Raw genomic sequence first — 12,786 nt, 5'->3', positions numbered from 1 at the left:
ATCCACAGAACTCAGAGCCAGCAAATCCATCCCTGTGGACCAGATTTTTTATTCACCTAACAGAGTATCTAGAGAAACGCAAGCACCTTTAGTCTGATGCAGAAATCTATGAAAGTCAAATAGAGTGCACAGTTTGTTTTTTTTTTTCATTGAAGGCATGGGAACAGTTTCAGGACATTTCTGCATAGGATCAGTCTGCTGCTAGCACCCCACGTGGAGTTAGCTTGTTTCAGAGCAACACACTTGCCTCCCTTGCTCGTACTCCATGCCAGCAGCAACATACTTCTGCTACCATCCTCTTCCAGTGCTTAAAGTATCTGTTTCACTCTCCCCTCTTGAGAATCCAAACAACATAATGCTGGCTGGGACTCCCTGCCACTGTATATTAACAAAGACAGAACTTGCCTCACCGCATTTATCTGCTGCTGCAACAGCCCGCAGTGTACCCTGGCTTACCTAAGGCAACCGCTACGTTGGTCTCACGTACTGGTGTCTAATCAGGGCGCAAAATCAAACCAATCAGAACAAACCCTTAAGCGATTCCTGATAGCTCCCCCTTCCAGAGGATGTTTCCTCTGGGGAGAAAACCCCAGAGAGCTGCTTGCAGTCTCCAGGCACACCCACATCCCCACACTGGGCTCACCTGTGCTGCTGGTACTGCTGATGGCTGTGCTGTTTCCCCAACTTTGTATTTCTCTAACTAAAAAGGAAAATCATTCTTTAAGCCCCTTGCACAAGGGAGGGATGTCATCCTCCACGCAGATGCCGCCAAAAATATTTGTCCATCTGTTTGGACAAGCATTCATAAGGATCATTCAGTGCTGCTAGACATTTCTGCAGCTAACAAAGTGCTGACAGGTCAGGAACTACAAGACAACTCCTAAGTACTGAGAGGACTAGACAGCTGCAAATGCTCAGCTGTAGTATTTGCCATACTCTTCAAAAATGGAAGGTGAAAAGCCCAAAGCATCAGGAACACCCACAGCAAGTCCATATCTCTCTTCCCCACTTCCCAGGACAACTTTCCAAATATAAAAAAAACATGCGAAACGGTGTAATGGGGCAACCTCCTCCACCTCTTCGTCAGCACGGCTGCACAGCTGTCACTGCTTGTGTGCAGCTCCAGGACAGAGGGAGAGCATCTCCCTTTCTGCTACTTCTGGAGATCACCTTTCTGGAGGCGATCCCCCCTCCCTCCTCCACCCAGTGCTTTCACCATTGAGCACTGGAGAATATTCAGACAAGGACCTAGGTAGCATTTTCCTACAACAAGCTGAAAAAAAAATTACACCCCATACACAAAGTTTTCCAGCTAATTATAACACTGTTTATTTCGTGATTAAAACGAGTACATATCTTCTGATCTTTCCAGAAAACCGCTGTCTGCCTCTTTATAGCACTCCTGTGCAGGGTACACACACAAGAGATTTGCTATGAGAAGTGCCATCAAACATGCTACAGCCCTTTTAATCTCTGAGCCCCTGACAGACGATAGTGACAATAAGGGGTTCCACCAAATTTAGCAGCTCTGATACCCTTTCACATTCCTCCACGTACAAGACTCATTTTTACAAACTGTGCTTTTAAAATGGGCTTTTAAAAGTGCCCCAAGAATTGCACTCCTTCCACTGAACCTTCCTGCGTTAATCTCTGATAGATTCCATACAGTACATAAATAATGGTACATGCTTCATTTTAGGTATGCACCTCATTAAAATGCTGCTACCCTTTTGTAGGTTTTATAAACTTCAGGTGCTCCCTGAACTAACGTATGCTAGAGATGATGAAAGGCTCAACCTCGTCTTTGCCCTACACTAAAAGGGATGTTGTGTTACCTTGAGAAGACAACAGACTTAAATTTCCATCAAAGAAGTTCATCCCTTTCATGAAAGGACTGAATTCCCTTGGTATCTTAAATAGAATTTGACCTGATTTATGAAGCAGAAGGCCTAGAATCAAATAATTAACCAGGACATCTACCTTTAATGTAATGTCTTGCTTGGTTTTAGATGACAACATACAGATGGGGAGCTGCACAGAAAATACACCATTTATGGGTAAAAAATATCAGTTCAAAACACTATTCATACTTAAGCTGCATATAACATTATTCTAACAAATCTGAAAAAGTACTTTAGGGTTAGTTTGGACATAAGATATCTTCCCTGTGGAGCAGAAGGGCCATCCCCCCTGCTAAAACGAATGGAAGAGCACTAAAATTCTGTTAAAGGTTCTAGTATTTCAGAAAGACTTTGATATTAGGCTCTGCAAGTAATTCTGAAAGGTATGAAGAGAACACATGGAACAATCACAATAAGCACACACTTAGTATTGCACCAATTCGGATCCAAAATGATCAAACACTACCCATAAAGCAGGCACCTTTGTTAAAGTCCAGAACTATGAATCAGTCTTGAATCTACACTGCTGAAGTAAGAGAGGCATGTAACTTAGCATCACAAAGAAGAAGTGTATACTTCTTCAATTCATTTAGATGCAAGATAAGAAACTACTGGATTTTTTGATCCTATTCCGAAGACGTAGAAACGAAAGCTGTTACTTTTTGTGACAGGGATCTTGGGAGGAGAGTTGCTAAGGGTAGGAGATAGTATATCCCCTCTACTACAAATGGTCTAGTTGTATATACCTGTGCCAAATGTCCACTGTATACAAGTATCAGAGCAAGCCCAAATAAAAGAGGTAAGGTGGCTTGTAAAGACAGTTGCTGCTTTCTGAATGGCTGCAATGCAGCTCCTGACTTTCCTCCACGTCTATGTCCTTGCTGACCAAGCAGAAAGACTAACAAGGAAGAGATACAAGTACCTCTGAGGATCATCATCACCATTTATGCATCGGCTCCTCTTTGTCTATACACCTGCTGCAGATTAAAGGGGGGCCTGCTCAGGCTTGGCTCAGATACCTGAAGCCACCCCTCTACTGCTGCAGCCTCAGCTAGCTGGTACAAGAACGGACTATCTCACAACGTCCTTTCCCCAGCAGCAGCTGGCACAAAGTCCCCTTGCCCATCCTGCAAGGCAATAAATAGATATACTCGAAGAGATCACAGGTATGGGACACAAGTTTTAGGCAATGCAAGGAGTTTGTATGCACACACACATGTGCACATGTGGACTGAGCTGGTCACTCGCCAAGCCATCTCCTGCTGCTCCCAGGAGCAAGAGGCAGCATTGCTGCTCCACAGCCACCACTGCTGCCGGAGCGAGGGGCGGCAGGAGCTGGGTGCACACCCTCAGCCCCCATTGCCCACGCAGGCCAAGCTTCCTGAAGCAAAGGAATCGTCCCTCCACTTAAACATCATAAGTAAAGCTGTTCACACACACCATATGTATTTCACCATTACCAGTCATCGCCACAATGCAAAAATAAACGTAACTGCATATAACTAATATTAAAGCTTCCTACCACTACATCAAGATATCACCAAATTATAGAAGTCTTGAACCTTAAAAGAAATCTTCAAAGAAGCCATACAAATTGTATTAGTAAAACACTGTCATATATCAAAACACAAATCACAGTAAAAAAGAATCATTCACCAAATCATCTTGGAATGTTAACAAATGTTCTGGGACTTCAAATTACATTGAGCCAAACTGCAAATCAGAAGTATTTGCAAAAATACCAGGACTGCTACATGTAATGAAAACACCTGTAACATTCAAGCACAAATAATTTTCTGTTTAACATTTCTATTGCTTCATATTTACAAACTGCTCTATTAAGCCTCAACAACTTTACATGGAATTTTCTGGCTTTTCCCACGTGCGAGAAAAATCTCAGAGTTCTGGACCATTTATGTTGCATGTCTTACACTTTAAAGAACACAAACGGCATAGTCCTTTACATTTAAGATTTTAATCTCTAGAAGAAGCAATCAGCACTTGGGCTGGGTGCCTAAGGCTATTTCTTTCAAATGGGAATAAACAGAACTGTGAAAGTCAAGAAGTTGGTTAACAGTCTCCCTTGTGTAGACTCCTTGAAGCAGTGTCCTGGTCTCTACCTCTAATTTATTTTATATTTACACTTAGAAAATATTACAGTAGACTGTAATGGTATTTTCAAAGATTATTTTAAAACATGCAAGAACAACTGTGTATTTCACCCATCCTTGTTTGAGGTAGGTGTATCCAGACGAATAAGAAAGCCAGCTGCAGTGTCCTGGACAGTTAATGACAAACGTCGTTTCCTGTTAGTGATGCTATTTAACATCAAGGAATAATTACCGAGGACTTCGTTTCTCCCCATACATCCACTTCATTGTGGATGGACTTCCATCCACTTCATTATGAATCGACTGCAACAGTAAAGGGAGTAAACATGGCTCACTCACAGCTCATGATCCCATTGGAATACTAAAAAAACAATGAGGCAAAATCATGAGAAAGACACTCATGTACAAAGGGCAGAAGGAGCTATCTACGTTTGCTTCAGGCTTTTTCACATTCTCTCTTCTTAAGTAAAGCCATGTCGTTGTTTTATACACACAACTTTTAGACAGATAATGGAATTATACTTTCTCAGGACTACAAATTTCACTCTAGCGAAAACAAAATTACACTTCGTTTTGTAAAGGAAACACTCTCCAATGCCTCTTTTGAACTGAGGCAGCTACTCCAGAAAACAATGCCTCTGCCTTACGAGAGCACGGTAACTGGACGCAGCAAGGACAGCCGCAGCAAGGAAAAGAAAAAGGCATCTGCACATTCAAAGTAAGAATATACAAAGTCTGAGGAAACATATTTTAGAGGACTGTCATTGCTTCTTCTCTGAACCTGCTTACATTGAGATCAACACTTAACAATAGGACCAAATTTTAAGAACAAATGAATTAGAGACAGTCACATTTGTGTATCTACACCACTTTTAATTAATGTAAAATAGTTTATACTTGCAGTTGTAACACGTAATCAAAAGCTAGAATCTGTTTTTTCCAAATCTAAACATTACTACGAAAATCATAATACAAGCAACCTGAAAGATATTACACAAATGCTACTACATTATTACACAAATATTACTACATATTTACACCAAATAGAAAACTAGAGCATCAACTCCATCAGCTGAGTCTTGAACAAAATCAGCAAACATTACTTTCATATTCAAAACCAGACCATGTTGAAGTTAAAAGCCATACAAGTACTTCCAGGTCTCAACTTCAGTTTTACCGTACACTCTTCCCCCTTGCCTCCATTACTGTGAAACTTCCATAAATAAAAGTAGCAACAGAAGTGTCTTCAATGTACTTTTTCTCTACATCAGTTCAAGTAATATCATCCTTAAATAGTACTTACATTTTATGATACCCTAAGGGAGAAAACCAGCTCCCCCTGCCCCCAAGCATGCAGCCTGGCTGTATGAGCAATTTCCCCGGACACACTGCCAGCGAGCCCACTCACGTGGGCTGCGGGTTGCTGCGGTCTGAGGAGCACTTGATGGTGGCCCATGGAGAACTCATTCGCCACAATGCGTTCACTCCCCTATTTATTACCTAATGTTAATATGACAGCTTCAAACATAACTATAACACAGCGAATGCCTTCCTGCCATTACTCTTCCCATCTGCACAAGTGCTGCAGTTGTTACTGACCCTGAGTGACTGCCTCACCAACCGCTTTTCTCTGCTACTTCCAAAGAGTAAGATGCAGTATGAAAGCTTTAAAAATCCAAAGGTTTAAGACTGCTACTTTGAATAATAAAAAAATTCATAACCAGTCAAACTTGAAGAGCTGTTTACAAGTCAGATGCAGGATGCTCTGAAAAGCTACTGTCAAATCTACAAAGTCTATGCTTTTTAAGTTTTAATCACCAAGCCTACATTAATTAGAATATGCATGAGTCACAAGTGAGGTTTACATTATTAGAACTCACTAAGATATCAGTATTTCACCTCTTTATTAAACCTTTTAGGCTTTAGGATTAATTAGGCTATAAGAGATAGCCAAAAATAATCAGTGAGAAACAGAAAATAACTGTAGGGAAAGGCATCAACTTCAAATTGCAGTAACTAATTACTTAGAAATTTTTTAAAACATTTGAAGTGTCTACTGCTAAAGAACAACTGAGCATAAAATTTAATTTGAATATTAATTTAATTATTACAGCATTGCAATCTGCTTTGCAGTTTGTCCCAGTAGCTAAAGACAGCAATGCTGAGCACCACTGTAAGAACAGAACTTTTCATACCATGCTTAACTACTTTCTTCGGACCATCACACATCTACGGAGAAGACGATTCACCGTGCAAGATACCCCCTTTAAGCCGGCAATCAATGTGTGCCATAAATGCAGTTTAACTGTAAAGAAAACGCGAACGGTGCCGCAGCGCGCCGCAAGCCGACAGGTGCCCCCCAGCTGGCCACCCTGTCACCGCGCGGGCTTCAAGCGGCACCCCGGCCCCCCTACCGAACGCAAGGGCACGCTCCGAATTATTTAATTTTTAACGCGTATCCAGTTTTTCGAGTTAACAACCGTTTCCCCAGGACCCCGCCAGCCAGAGCGATCGCCAGGCGCCGCGGCAGCGAGGCGCGGGGCAGGGGCAGTCCCGCGGGATACCCCCGCCGCCCCGGCCAGGAGGGCGGTCAGGGCGCGGAGCCGCCGCGGGGGGAGGCAGCGGGGCCGCCCCGGCCAGGGGAGGCGTGTCCTCCCCGCGCTCCTGTCAAACGCCGCCAGACCCGCTGCGCCGGCGGGCGGCAGGGAGCGGGGCCCGTCCCGAGCGCAGCCCCGCCGCGGAGGCACCGGCGGGGCGGGCAGCCGGCGGCTCAGGGCAGCGCCTCCCGGGTCGCTCGGGGACCTCCCGTGCCGCCCGCGCTCACCGGGGCTCCCGCTGCCCGAGAGCCGCGACCTCCCCCAGGGGAGCTTTGTTGGTGCCGGGAGGCAGAGCCGCCCCGCTCCTCTCTCTCGCCCGGGGAGCGGTTCCCGCCGCGCCGCCCTCGCAGCTGCGCCCCTGCCCCAGCGACCGGCGGGTTCCCGAGGGCGGCGGGACTCGCCGCGCTGGGAGTCCAGCCCACCGAGGAGGGGAGCGGGCAGCTCCGAGAGGCCGGGACGCGGCTCCCGAGCCTGGGGCTGCCCCAGCCGGACCCGCTGCCGCCTCCGGCGCGGCGGGGCTGGCGGGGGGCGGCAGCCAGAGGCACCCCGGGAAAGAAGGAGGGAAGGAAGGGGACAGGGACGAGGGGACGGGGCCGATAGGGCCGCCACCGCTCTCCTTCCCCCGCGGCGCCCGGCGCGGCCACGGCGGGATGAGGTCGCGGTGGGAGCCCGGGGAGGGGGCGCGACCCCCGCCTCGCCTCCCTTTCTCTCCCCGCTCCTCCCTTCCCCTGCCCGCCGCTGCGCGGAGCGCCACCGCCGCCACTCACCGGGCGGGCGGGCGGGAAGCGGGTCCCCAGCGTCCCGCGGCGACTCCCGCGCCTGTCAAGCGGCTCCTGCCGTCGCTCGCCTCACGCCGCCGCCATGTTCCGGGGGCACCGCGCATGCCCGGCAGCGGCACCGGGGGCGCGGGCCTCCCCCCCGCCGCCCCCCTTCCGCCCGCCGCGGGGGGAAGCGGCGGCGGCGGCGCGGCCCGGGGTTCCGCGCCCCTCGCCGAGGGCAGCACACACCGCGGGGGCCCAGGGCTGCCGGCATCCCCGCACCTCGCCCATACCTGCGGGGGGCGGCCCCGCCCGAGCAGGCACGGTAGGGGCTGAGCCGGCCCCTCCGGGGGACCGTGAGGCGGCCCCGAGCGCAGCGCGGCCGGCGTCGCCCCAGCCGTTCCCTTCCGCTGCCTCCCGGCCGTCCTCCTGCGGGGCGAGGGGCGCCCCGCTCCCCCGGAGCCATCTTGCGGCGGGGCAGGCGGCGGCCCGCGCCCAGCTGCCCTTCGCCTCCGGTAGCGGGGAGGGCGGCAGCAGCCGCCACACTGGCACATGGCCCCGTCCCCTTGCTGCGGGAAGGAGCGAGGCGCGGGGTCGCCGGCGGCGGGGAAGGGTTAGGGTCGGCGGGGGCTCCGCGGTCCTGCGCCCTGGGAGCGGGAACGCCTTGTGAGGGGGGAAAAATTACCCCTCCGTGTCAGGCAGCCGTTGCAATGCACTACAGCCGCACCGCGATTGCCGGCAGCTGTATCTGCGTGCTACGTGCCCCGTCAGTCTGAAGGTACGGCTACACAGCCCAAATCAGCTGCGTGAAATAATGTTCTGCGTTATACATGCGTACATGATCACAACTGTGTAATGCATGTTATAATCGGTGCACATCCACCTGAGAAATTTTAAACGGTTTTTAGAGCTCCACGCTTATAAATACTGCATAATAGTTGAAAAGTACTTCCTGTGCTTTTTAGGAGGGTACGTTCCCGTTTTATAAGGTCTGGGTATTTTATTTCAGAGCCCGAGAAGTGTGTAGGTATAAGTATATCAAACTGGTAAGAAATCGCCTCTTAAATACTATTAAGGTTCAGGGCTTTCCATGCCCAAGTTTCATCTTCACTACTTACATCACTTGAAAGTGAAATTTGAAATTCAAAACTAAACTAAGGTCATGAGAGTGAGATTCTAGGAGGATTTTTAATGGGGGGGAAAAAAAGAAAAAGGAAATCCAAATATATATGCAAAAAAACCTCAAATTCTTCTATATGAAAGTGAAATTCATGCAGCCCACTTCAGTATCCTGCATACATTGCAAGTTACTACTAACTATTTTAAGCACTCTCATAAGTAGTTCTTCAGAAACAAGGAAATGAGTCCTTGCCATAAATTATAAATATTTAATATTTAGACAACATGAGAGAAACGAGTAAAAATATGCTGATCCAAGTGATTAAAAATATACAAGAGAAAGACAAAGAAATACTGAAATATGCTTACAGAAGATCTTTATAGCCAAGTGCGATATGCTCATAACCAATGCAGATTGATGGTGCTTAATTTGAAATGTTTTCCTCTTTCTGTCATATTGAACTTTTGCAGAAAAACGAGAGATCATGTGCATTATAGAAATGGGTATAGAAATGTGCCAAGTGTCACAGAGTAAGTCCTTGGGAGACGTGGAGGAAAAGAAAACATGTTTTAAAGATATCCTTTAAACCCAAGCCAGTGCTAGATACAACGTGTGAGGAATTCATTCCCCGAGAGCCAGTGGGACACCATACCATTGGTTTCTACAGCTATTGTTGCAGAGCCTGTCAAACTGGCACAGTCCTCTACCTGCTCGTGATTTTCCCAGGAGACTGAAATCAGGAAGCCCGGCCAGCATTAATCCTGCTTCTTAGACCCCTGATGTGGTGAAACTAAGAATAAACAATAGACGTAAGAATAAATGTCTGCAAGATCACAGATACATCACCAATAAAAGGAGCCGAATAGAAGAAAACTTTTAACACTCTCTTCTAATCCAGGAGCCAAATGGCTCCGCAATGCCTTCACGTGCATCCTTCACCTATGAGCTATAGCTGATGTAAAGCAAACAATTTACTTACAGGATTATTAGAAAAGGAATAAGGAGTCCTGCCTGCTTCCATTTTCCAGCAGAATGATGAGCTTGTTTTCTAGTGACTCACCCATCATCTTTCATTTCCTTTTATAGTTATTAAACTGAATTATTTGGGTCAGAAAAGCCAGGCAATTTTTAAGTTCTCGGTGTTCTTCACAAAGAGAGAGATAAACATATGTGTATGTATATGTATATATATGTGTGTGTATGTACATGTGTATATATATGGATGTACGTATACATACATGTGTATATGTGTGTATACATATATGTGACTTCACAGGGTTTTTTTGCAGGGATAGTCCGTGATTTTAGAAAGAAGCAGCAACTTCAAAATAAAAACAGGATGTTTCATGGAGGTAGACTCCAATGAACTCTTACAACTGGTCGATATGATGTTCTGGGAGGTTGATGCAGATGAAAAAGATGTTTAAGAGAGCGTAAGTACGTGAACCATCCATGCAGAAGAGGTAAGGGGCACAGTAAAAGATCAGCCTGACTGTCACAAGCTTTTCCCGAACCTCAGGCAGGAATGAAGCATGCAGAAAAGAGAAGCTGGGTCAGGTTACTTGGGAGAGCTACAGAAGTATAGCGCGATCGTGCAGGGATGAAATCAGAAAAGGTGGCAGAAAATGAGACGCAACTAGCAAGGGATGTTGGGAGTTACATGAAATCATTTTAAGTACATTACCAGAAATGGAAAAGAATCAAGCAAATGATTGCTCCAGTATCAAGCAGAAGTGGAAAGTTTTTGACAGACAACACTGAGAAAGCCAAGCTTCTTAATATTTTTGCATCTAATTTTGTTGTGTTTTTTTTTTTTTTACTATCAGGCATTATTGATACTTGGGAAAACAGACAGATTTCAGACTTTACTATTAAAGGACCAAATGAGAAATTATTCAGACAAAATTTGCTACTTTCACATCAGCTGGACTTGCAGGACTGGCTGATGAAATCTCAGTTGCTAGTGATTATCTTTGGAAATTTACAGTGGAGGGATACTACAGGACAGAAAGGGACAAACAGTATTGTTGAAAGGAAAGAAGGAAATAAGAAGTTATATACTAATTTATTTAATTTCAGTGCCCAGAAAAGATACTGCAGCAAGTAAACAAGTTATTTTTAAGCACTTATAACACAACAAGTAACAGCCAACACAACTTTGTCCAGAACAAAAGATGTCAAACAAATATAATCTCTCTTGCAACAAAATAAGAGGAATTGTCAGTGGAGGAGAAACATTGGATGTCATGTTGGATGTCACTTTAGTAAGATTTTTGACATGGTTTCATATGATATTCTTTAGGTAAACAAGGGAAACAATGTAGATGACGATATTTAGGGAGCTGGCACAAGCGGCTCATTGTCAGAAGGATGTTAATGAACTCAGCGATGGTTCAGAAAACATGTTTACATAACTGCAGATTATACCAAACTGGGAGGTTTTAGCATGCTGGAGGACAGATGTAGGATTTAGAAGGATTTTCACACACTGGAGAAAGGGTCTGAAAAAAGGAGGGTACTATTCAACAGGGATAAGTGCACACTACTGGGCTGAGGCAGATATGATCAGCTGTACAAATAGGAAAGGGGGAACTACTGGGTGTTCTGCAGGGAAAAAGGCTGCGATTATGTGAAAAAGAAAAAAAGAAAAAGATCTGTGGTTATGTGAATCACAATCTATACAAAGGGGACAACGTCAGAGAGCTGCAGTGAGAAAGTCAAACCACATAAAACAATACAGAAATAAGCACAGACTCTTTGTGAAACAGCCTGATTTACACGGCCCTAGAAAAGATCAGTAGCTGTGCTCTGTCTGGCTTCAGTAAATATGTAGCCCATGAAGAGAGCAGAAAAGAACAACCTGAATGATCGGATATCTATAAAATATCCCCTATAAGGAAATTCTAAAAAAAACCAACAGGGATTTAAGTTGAAGCGGGGAAAGCGGAAGAAGAGAAAATAACATACATAGCTATACAATACAGATATGAATGTATATCAAATATATGAAAGGCTGCTGTAAAGAGAAAAGGACGAATTTGCTCTCCGGTTCCATAGAGGATGGGTCAAGAGAGAACAGGTTTAAAAGGCAGCAAGAAAGATTAGAAAATAAAAATGATAAGGATAGGGAAGAAGATTGGCCGGGTGGTTGTGCAGCCTCCAACCTCAGGCTCTTCAAGAAGAGCTGGGCACCACCGGTCAGAGCTGGCACAGGTAGACTGGCCCTTGGGCGGAGTGTGGACTCAATCGCCTTCCACGGTCCCTGCCAGCAACACGATTCAATGAATGTAAGCTGTCTTTAAGGCCATTGGAAAGTATCAGCTTCCTCAGGGAAAGGATTTTGTTGTTTCTGCAACGAGCGTGCCGCTAGCTTCCAAAAATAAGGTATTTCAATAAGAATTTTAAACTGCCTTCCTATTTTCTGAGTCCTCCTTCTTTCAAGCTGTCACAATAAGATTGTCCTATGTAACTAAGTATATTATAGATACATGAGAGGTGCACAGTTTCACTACCTGAAGAGAGCTGTAATTTAGACATAAATAGGTCTGCCTTCTACTCTTGGTTATGTGAATTCAACAGAAATCACAGATTTTTATCTGACAGCAAGTTAACATTTTGTTCTTTCCCAAGAATGAAGTTTACCTTTTCCAGAACAGCCTCAGAAGTCCTTCAAGGCCTGAAGTGTGACAATGACATAGTCTTTTAATAACATCTTTTTAAAATTTTTTTTTCTTTTCTGCTTGCTTGTAGGAAATGCCATCACCTCCTTCACAATTTTTAAACTGTGTAGATTAAGAACAGGAATAATTACGGATGACAAGTGTAAAGAACACTCACTGCGACTATATGAAGTAAAAGTATTCAGACATTCTAAAGCAGTTTCATTTAGTGCTATAATGTTACAGTATATGCATAAGGTGTTTAGACATGCATGTAGGAACTGGTAACACTGAAAGAAAAGGAGTTATGTTATTTCCATTTGCATGGCTGCAAACCTGAGATACAGGAAGCTCACAGAAATAAGTGGGAACAGAATATTGGCCACACAACTTGTTAAAATATTTTACTGTATTAGTTAGAAATTGATTTGTAGGGGAAAAGCAGCGAGGAACCAATTTCAGGTAAGACAGACTTAAGCTGTGGGTAATCTTTTGCCATTGGATGGATAGTGATCCATCCAGCAAGGGGAAACAGATTTGTTTTATTTGGTTTTGCATTACCTAAAGTGAGTGCTTCCTGCACGGTGACAAGCAAATAGAAGAAAAAAATGCTTACTCCCAAAATGCTGGGGACAAAAAC

At 45.2% G+C, this 12,786-nt stretch overlaps 1 protein-coding gene across 1 annotated transcript in view; it reads right to left on the bottom strand.

The window, feature by feature from the left end:
- SCML2 (Scm polycomb group protein like 2) overlaps positions 1-7,496 on the bottom strand; it is a 71,155-nt gene extending 63,659 nt beyond the window's left edge. Inside the window, exon 1 of the mRNA XM_075175377.1 lies at positions 7,377-7,496. The gene's annotated coding sequence lies outside the window, so the exon portion shown is untranslated. The remainder of the gene's footprint in view (positions 1-7,376) is intronic.
- Positions 7,497-12,786: the final 5,290 nt, after the last annotated feature.

This window comes from Calonectris borealis, chromosome 1 (assembly GCF_964195595.1).
Source record: "Calonectris borealis chromosome 1, bCalBor7.hap1.2, whole genome shotgun sequence".
Taxonomy (NCBI): Eukaryota; Metazoa; Chordata; class Aves; order Procellariiformes; family Procellariidae; genus Calonectris; species Calonectris borealis.
The sequence above is the reverse complement of the archived record's forward strand: the minus strand, read 5'-3'. Positions and strand labels throughout refer to the sequence as shown.